The 9344-nt window shown below is 41.9% G+C and overlaps 1 non-coding gene across 1 annotated transcript; it reads right to left on the reverse strand.

The window, feature by feature from the left end:
- Nucleotides 1-9018: 9018 nt before the first annotated feature.
- On the reverse strand, nucleotides 9019-9137 carry LOC116906304. The gene has a single exon (XR_004388593.1). It is a non-coding gene; the product is annotated as a 5S ribosomal RNA (ribosomal RNA).
- Between the last annotated feature and the right edge of the window lie 207 nt (nucleotides 9138-9344).

Consider the following 9344-nt stretch of genomic DNA (forward strand, 5'->3'; position numbering starts at 1 on the left):
AATCAGGACAGATATTGAATATTGTTTTAGGTAGTTAAAGGGTTAATGACCTAAGAGCCTCAGACAGGAAAGTTGACTTGACTGATAAGGCCTGTGGTGTGGACTGTTAGGATCCAGGAAGCTTCTGATGGCAACAATCCAACAGAGGTTGCTATCTATCACTTTGAGACTGCTGGAGGAAGACCTGCAGATGGGATCCTCCACCCCAGCCTTCTTCTGCCCTCCCAAGTTCTCTGTACCATGTTCACACAGTCTCCATTCTCTCAAAGAGACCACTCTCCTTCATTGTGCTGATTAAAGGCCTATTTTATTTCTGGAGAGGCTGGTTTATTTTTTTCTTTTATTTCCACATGGGCTCAATCAATCCCAACATAAGCATATTAAAATAAAATTTGTGTTTTATATGCATTAATGAAATAAAATATAATGCATATGAGACATTAGTGTTGCATACATAATGTCAGAAGTATAAAAAAAAGTATTGCGTGTGGTGAAGACTGAGAGCTGGAAAAGAACTAAAGTGTAAAGTAAGATCAGGAAGGAGAATGGTCAATAACAGAGGGCAAGAATAAAGCTAGGTGTCTTCTCATTCCAGAGCCCTGTCAGGAACAAGAAGAGTAAACAGGGTGTAAGAATTCAGAGGGCTCCTCTCGGTCATTGTCAACAATTACCAGACCACTTAAATCAATTGCTCGATCCCTTTAATTAAGAAAAAATTCACTCTTCACAATTTAGTCCCTTTGACATTCAATTAGGGCTTCCAATCTGTAAAGGGTGAGTGCTATCAATCAAACTGGAATAGCAGTAATGCTCATTTTCGTGGAAGCAGGATATCTCCTGTAGATGTCCACTCTAACTCTATCACCAGTAATCAAGCTAGAGTTTCTTTTCACCTAATATTTGCTAATTACTTGTCCACCAAGCATCATGTTGCTCAGAGTCTAGCATGGCTTCCCTGTGTTAAGGTAAGTACATGGGGGGTGGGAGGAGGTTATAAAACACAGTTGGGGGAGAATCATATATTCTCCTTCACCCATTTCAATGGTCCAACTGGAATTCTCCTACAGCATAAGATAGATTAGTATAGAAAAGAATAGTGTATTCGCTATCAAAGTTTTATGTAAAATGGAAACCTTTAGATATAACACAAAGACTCGGGAAAAACTTCATAGTCTTGACCCACTAACACCATTGGCCAACGATGTGCCAACAGATGAGACTTAACAGAATGGAAGGTGGCATTCCTGCCACCTTAGTGGTGTAACGGCTACCATCTGTGGCACTGCGAGTCATTGTCTTGGTTACGGTTTCTATTGCTTGTGAAGAAGACACCATGACCACAGCAATTCTCATAAAGGAAGACATTTATTCGGGCTGGCTTACAGGCTTACAAGTTTAGTGGTTTTGCCCATTATCATCATGGTAGAAACAAGAGATCTGCATCTGCATTAGAAGGCAACAGCAAGGTACTGACTGGGCATGGCTTGAGCATTTGAAAGCTCTCCCTCAGTGACACACTTTCTCTAGAAAAGCCACAACTACTCCAACAAGGCTACATGTCCTAATCCTTTCAAATATACCACTCCCTATGAGCCTATGGGGGCTATTTATTTTTTCAAATTACTAAAGGAATTATCCACTGTGTCTTTGTGATGTTGGCAGGCCTATACAAGTGTAGAACATGCATATAGTATAGCACATGACCCTTCATAATAAAAAAAAAATGTGCCCATGATTTATATATGTAACACACAGTACTCGCCTAAAGTATGTTATGAAACTAGAATTTAGCTTCTTTCAGGTAGGTGATAGAAGCTAGAACTCCTTTCTGTAAAATAAGCCATAAAACTGAGAGAGGTCTGTCTTTCCTTGCTCTCTCCATTTGACCCAGAGCTCCCTAGAGAGGGCAAAAATACATGCATGTGTACACATGAGAGTGTGTGTGTGTGGGGGGGTGTTTTTACATGTTTTATATGTGAGTGCATGTGTTTGTAGGTCATGTCTGGTATCTTCTTCAATAATGTCCCACATAATTTCCCCTAGTTATTGTTTCTTTGTTAGTGGTAGAAAGGCTGTGCTGTGGCTCCCATATAGAGGTCAGAGAACAACTTTTGAAAGTTAGTTCTATTCTACCCGTGGGCTTTGGGAATCAAACTCAAGTTGTTAGGCCTACAGCAAGTGCCTTGACTTATTGAACCATCTCACCTCCCCTCCACACTAATTTTCTAATACCACATCACTCACTGAACCTAGATCTCACTACCTGGCTAGGCTGGCCAGCCAATGCACGCCAAGTATCTGCTTCCTCATTCCCCGGTACTAGGATTACAGACCTTCATGGCCATCTTTCACAGGGGGGCTAAGGATTTGAACTCAGGTACTCAGACATCTGCCAGCTCTAGATCATATATTTTTGTTAGACCACATTTCTACACAGCTGCCCATTCTTCGCCAAACTTCATTATGAAAACAGTTTTCTCTGGACCTCTAGGTCTTCATTCCTAAAGGCTCTCATGGGTCAAAACTTTCACTAAATACATTTTGTATGCTTTGTCTTGTTAACCCTCTATTATAGCAATGTTGGCTATATATGTTGAAGTTTTGGTTTGTGGAGAAAGATATCACCTCTTTCTGCCCCTTGGTATCTGTGGTAAATTGTAGGCAGATCCTGAGACTGGAATGCAGCCTTTGCTGGGGTGGGAATCAAAGTGAGGCCCTGGCAGTTGGAATATGCAGAGCCTTTGTGAAATGTTGAGGAGTTTGGACTTGTGGAAGACAGAATGCATTAAGCAGTTTATCAGATGGTTTTTATTGTGGTTATTGCAATAGAGAGAACATTTCCCAAAGGAGAGTGTCTCGTAGAGTCAAAATGTTTCATTAAACAAATGAATGACTAAGAAATAGTCAAGGTGGTCCTGACTGGAAACGTCCTGGAAGATGACATGGTTCCTCTACCATGATGTGTGCCATAATGCTCCAAGTTCAGCATTTTGAGACTTAATACTAGTGATGATATTTAAGCCACTCAAGTGTTATAAAGAGGGATTAGACCAAATCAGATAAGCACTGAAGATCCGTGATACCATTTGCTCTCATCCTAAGGTCTTGACTTGGCTTCTCACATGCTCTTTCTCATGCTTTTGTCTTTCCTTCTACCAGATTCTCTGGATTCCAGTCTAATCATCCTGACCTAGTTGGATGACTAGGGCTCTCTTGATCTTGCTGAAACTATACTCCAAACAAGGTCAGCACAAGGATTTTACCCATGTTATTGAAAAACATTATGTCCTTGGTCCCCTCCAGCCAACACCTTATCTTGCATCTGGCCACAAGCCCTACACCATACAGGGGTAGTCTGGAATGAACAACCTTTCCTGGCTAAGGGATGTCAGTAACCTCTGTACCAACTTAGCTATCCCCCACCACAGATTGTGGCCCTATTACATGGGCAAGGGCTTGTGACTTTGATCAAGACTCAGACCCCTACAGGTTAGGCCTGTAAGAGAAGTGGGATGTAACCTGGTGATTTTCCACTCATACCCCAGTTCCAAAATAACAACTTGGAGGTTTATTCATGAATAAACATGTAGGCCATAAACTTTGGCTTGATCCCTGACTAGCTCATACCTTATATAACCCATTTAAACTATTCTAAATCTGTCACAAGGCTAGTTACCTCTCCTCAGTTTCATGCCTCTGACTCCTCAGAGTCCAGGGCAAGTCTCCCCCATTCTCCTAACTAACTCCCAGAGTTCCTATCTCTCTTCCGGATGTCTAGCCTTCTAAGCCTGCCATGCAGCTCATTGGCCATGAGCTCTTTACTGGCAGGTGATGCTTCCACACAGTACACAAGAGATTTCCACTACAGCAACAAGGTCAGTTCGGAGTTGAACTATTCAACTCCTGGGCATTGAAGCCTTGAACCCCATAATAAATGCTAAGGTAAACTGTAGTCAGAATTCACAAGCAATGGCTTCAATGAATTACTTAGAATAATAACTTGGATCCATTATCCCTGAAATGAGATGAATAAATTTAACATTGTCCCAGAAGATGTACTCGGGAGAAATATGATGACAAATTACATGGTTATGAAATTACGCTTTCCGATGAATAAGCTCAGCTCAGGGTTCTGCTTCAGAAAAACATAAAAACTAATAAAATGCAAAACATAACCTGTATTGCTGAAGTTTCCCGAGCAGTCATCTAACAAAGGAAATATCTGTCTCCACCAAGGCACCGAAAAGCTCTGTAGAGAGAGAAAGATTTCAAGGAAATTCAATTATGATCCTACGGCTTGGATGTGTTCTGGCTGAACCTCACAGAAAAGCAGGGCTGCCTATACACTAAGACTCCTTTTAGAAACAGGTATCAAATAATAGATTTTAATTTCTGTAACAAATGACTTTAGTGCACTTGGCCAAGTTGGTACCATTAGTATGAACTTAAAGAAAGTTAAACTGAACCATGAAACTTAATAATGCCTTAACTTATGGATCATTCTCCTTAAGGAAACTCCTTTTTCCCCTCCACACTGTGAAAGCCTGATATTTAAAGTAAATCATAAGGTTTACCAACTGCATTCCACCTTTTCTCCCGCTTTCATTCACAGTAATCTTTTGTAATTTCATAGTGATTTCCATATAAGATCCTCCAAGAGTTTTTGCAAACATTCATTAAGCTTTTCAATACCCCAACAAGGGAAAAGGCCAGCTTTAGAGCCAGGAGTCATCTGCGTGGTGTGATGGTGGTTGCAATGACATTTGTCTTGTCACTCAGAGTCAGCACATAGAGCTCTAACCTGTGGGAAGAGAGGATATGTGCTGATTCTGCCAGAATTACAAATGACAGCACAATGCCTCTGCTCGCTTTAAAGAAGATGGGGTGACTTTTCCTGTGAATTAATTGCCCTCTTACAGAGGATGCAAAGATATTTTTAAGTTTAGCTCCGAATAACTGATGCAAGTTTTACATTATAATGACGTTTTGAAATCCATTTGAATCCAATGCTCTGTCTAGCCTCTACATGAGTACTGTTTTGGTAAGAGCTTTAGCTCTACATAGCTAAGGCAGTTGAAAATGAGAAATTATCATACAGGGCAAAATTCGAAAGCAGGCACACACATGGATCATATCCTACATTTTACATGTAGAAACAACAATGTCAGCTTTAAGTCCTCAGGGACACAGAGAAGACAGGAACCAGACACTCCTTCCCAGTCCTGTAGATATGAGCTGGAGAGATCAAGATGATCAACAAACACTTGCTCTGTTAAGCCTGCTAAAAATCTGTAAGGAAAATTTTAAGTGATCTTCTTTCATGCATTAGCTTATGAATGACTGCATTATGGTCCAGCAGCAGGGGCTGACTATACAACATTCTGACAGGAAGGGTGGTGTTCCCAAGCCACCAGAATGGTTTTGGCAGTTGATAATGGCAATTAATAAATATTATATCCAGATCTCTAGCACTGCCCATAAAGCTGCAGTGGGACACTCCCTACTATTTCTTGATTCTTCACTCTGACTAAACCCCATAACAACATGAGGCATACTGATGCGGTTGGGCATAGAACTTAGGTGAAAATTCTTTAAAGGGGTCGCAGGAAGGGATCACTTGAACTCATGAGTTCAAAGCCATCCTAGGAAACAGAGAGACACTGGCACCTTGAAGCAAGTAAGGAACAAACATTTTTGAGGATGAGGTGCTTCTGGGAATTTTCAGGGTCCCTGGGTGATTTTCACCCATAACCTTAGAGGGCAACTTTGGCCAAGTAATGTCTATGAGGTCACTGATCCAAAGACAAGGCCTCAGCGCAAACCCAGAAAGCGCTTGCACTGTTCCTATTCCTGCCTGGGACCTCCATCTTTATCCTGTAGTAAGTAGCTGATGGCCGGCTTGAAACATTAGCCAGAGATGGGAGGGATGAGCTAAGCCTGCTCTCATACTCAAGACCAATGGATTTTTTGCAGGAATATTGTCCTTGGCACAAGTATCCATCTCCCTCTAGATGCCACAGTCTATGATGACTCTCAGGCTACAGCCTGAGAGCCAGGTTGAGTTAAAGAAATATTCCAGAGGGGAATCAATGCATCTGACTTCAAGGAGCAGAAGCCCAATACTGTGCAGATATATAGGCCAGTGGATCAACAAATCCACCCTGTGAAAAATAGCTTGCAGAAATATTGTAAAACAGGACAGTTGGGAGTCCCCCAAAGATGCAACCTAGGTTAGCATTTAGCAGAGGAAGATATTTCATTTTTCGTTCCTATCCCCAGGCCAAACCTCACGAAGAGGCAAATTCTCAGCATAGATTTATGAGAGGTACACATTCATTGTGTGGGAAGGGGTAAGGCTGTGACTCAGCCAGGTTTAATATCCTGATATCTTTAGGTAATGCCATGGAAACTACATTAAGGACATATTGAATCACATGGGGAAAAAAAAAAACCCACTTCTTTTCCCTGTTCCTTTTGAATCCTTCTGATTAAACCAAGATCGATATTTTAGTTAGTTGTAGGTCTTGGGCACCTTTCGGGAACTCGACAGCATCTCTTTTTAATAAAGAATGAGGAGAGCAGCTGTCGAGAGAGCTTGGTTTTCATCTGTATCTATTTATGCGGAATCTCTTATTCATGGCAAGTGTTCTTCAATTCGTATTAGTGATTTAAGGCTTCCTTACAAACTATGTTTGCTTATGAAAATATGATGTGATGTTAGAAGATAATACACCAGGAAGTACACATATATTACAAATATTCTAAGGAGGAGGTACTGCTTTACCTCACAATGTATCCGTCTTTTTAAAAAAGTGAGCATGTTTCCTAGAAAGACCTCACTGCCCACTACTCTCAGGGCATACAGCAGAGAAACCATGCCTAATTTTTAGAATTGTTAAGTAGTGAACGATTAGTTTTGAGAAACAAAAACTCGCCTTCAAACCCTAGTCTCCAAGCAATCTTCTTACCTCAGCCTCATAACTAACAAGCATGGGAGGTATGTTTTAACGTTGTGGTAATTACCTGTAAGTAATTCATTTCAGTGCTGGGACCAAACCCATAAGTCCATGCTTGGTAGCTAAGCTCTCTGCCAAAAGGCCACACCCTCAGCTAACGTGTGTTTCAACTATAAATGATCTTTGATTTATTGTCCACATGTGTCCCTAATTTTGCTTTCAGATGGGAGCCCTCAACAAATTTCCGTTTGGGTTATCTAGAAAAACGTCCACTTGCTTTTATTATTCACACCGGAATGAGGGGTTTTTAAAAGCCAACTTCAAAATAGGCTTTCTAAAGATAAATTGGCCAGTCAGCTAGCTAAGTCGGATGACCTTTATCTGCTTAGTTCCTCTGTGGCCAATTTATAGGTTGAGTCATTTCGGGGTGGGAGTGGTGGTGGGGAGAAACAGGGTAGTTAAGGAGACATGAGGAGGAATATGCTTGTCTTAGTGAGTTTCCTACTGCTGCAATAAACACCTTGGCCAGAAGAAACTTGTGAGGAAAGGGTTTATTTCAGCTTATTTCTTCTAGTCCATCTTCCAGAGAAGTCAGGGAAGGAGCTCAAAGCAGGAATCTGGAGGTAGGAGCTGATGCAGAGGCCACACAAGAGGGCTGCTTACTGGCTCCCTCCTCCTGGCTTGTTTAGCCTTCTTTCTTATTGCACCTAGGACCACCATCCTAGGGGTAGCCTGGGACCTCCCACATCGATCACTAATTAAGGAAACTCACTGTAGACTTGCTTGCAGGCCAATTTATGAAAGCATTGTCTCAACTGAGGCTCCCTCTTCACAAATGGCTCTAGCTTATGTCAAGATAACAGCCAAGAGAAACTAGCCAGCCCAATGCTCACCATGCAATACATACATGTACGAAAACTTTAAAAATTAAAAAGAAATACTTTAGACAATAATACCCTGCATAGGCAATAAAGCTGCCCGCAGAAGCCATAAGGTTATTAAATGAAAATCCCAGTGCCTGAGATCAGCTATGTTCCTGTGAATTGGTGTTCAAGGAGGCCCCCAAGGCCCCTGAGACAAGATGGGAAAGTGTCATTCCTGGCTGCCCACCAGAACTGCATGTTAAGACCTTATTGCTGAAGATACTATATAGTTTGGTTGAAAGAAATATAGAGAAATCAAACTTGGACTGGGCTGGAAGCTTCCTTCCTATTGGCTAGCTTTCATAGTGCCAGGACATGCTATGCAAGATGACAAAGGACAATTGTCACCAGCAGCTTCATTCAGCATGGTGAGCCCACTAGTGCAGTAGTGGCAGCACTGTTCGGGAGTCACCATCTGCTCTATGATTGCATTTGAGGCCTGTCACACAACAGGGAATTTATATCAGGCTTGATGAGGTCTCGGGAAGCTACTACTCTATCTGTGGAGTGTCCTTGATATTCTTAGTGCTTGTACAGACCCATAACTGGTCAGAGTGCTGAAAATAAGTGACCTTTGAATATGTCACCCCCTTCAATGCTCAAGGAACATCTCGGAAGATGGATTAGAAGTAATATAGGAGCCTGGTGATAGCGTCTTGTGGAACTGCTGACTTCTGGGTGTGACATGGCCATGGTACTCTTGAACTCTCAGCAGCTCTGGTTACCTGAACAAAACCTTCCCAAGAAAAACAAAACCATCTCAAAATAGGTTTTCCAGAGCTGGTGAGATGGCTCAGTGAATAAACACTTAGCAGGTTCAATCAGAGTGCAGTCCCCAGATCCTGAGGTAAAAGGAAAATACTAACTCCTGAAAGGTATCCTGGGACCTTCACACATACATTGTAGCATACATATACCTGGAGCCACATACATATCATACCCACATACACCCAATAATAACAAATATATTTAAAAATGGGTTTCTAAAGGTAAACAGCTACACAGATAAGCCAGACGAATGCAATCTACTTCATTCCTTTTCTCTTTTGACATTTTTTTTCTTTTCTTTTCTTTTTTTTTTTAGGAGCTGGGGACCGAACCCAGGGCCTTGTGCTTGCTAGGCAAGCGCTCTACCACTGAGCCTACAGCACCCGGTGTTCCCAGGCGGTCTCCCATCCAAGTACTAACCAGGCCCGACCCTGCTTAGCTTCCGAGATCAGACGAGATCGGGCGCGTTCAGGGTGGTATGGCCGTAGGCAATCTACTTCATTCCTATGTTGTCAATTTATAGTTTGAGCCATTCTGTCAGGACATCAAGCAGGACATTCTTGTCTATGTTCTCATGGCTTCAGGTAGCAAGTTTTTGCCTGGTTGATTTGCACTGAAAAGAGAGGTTGAGGTGTTGGGATTGTTTATGTACATTGGTACCATCTACTCCCCTGTGTTGCTGAAATGGAGCCCAAGT

This window comes from Rattus rattus, chromosome 7, assembly GCF_011064425.1.
Source record: "Rattus rattus isolate New Zealand chromosome 7, Rrattus_CSIRO_v1, whole genome shotgun sequence".
In the NCBI taxonomy this organism is placed as follows: domain Eukaryota; kingdom Metazoa; phylum Chordata; class Mammalia; order Rodentia; family Muridae; genus Rattus; species Rattus rattus.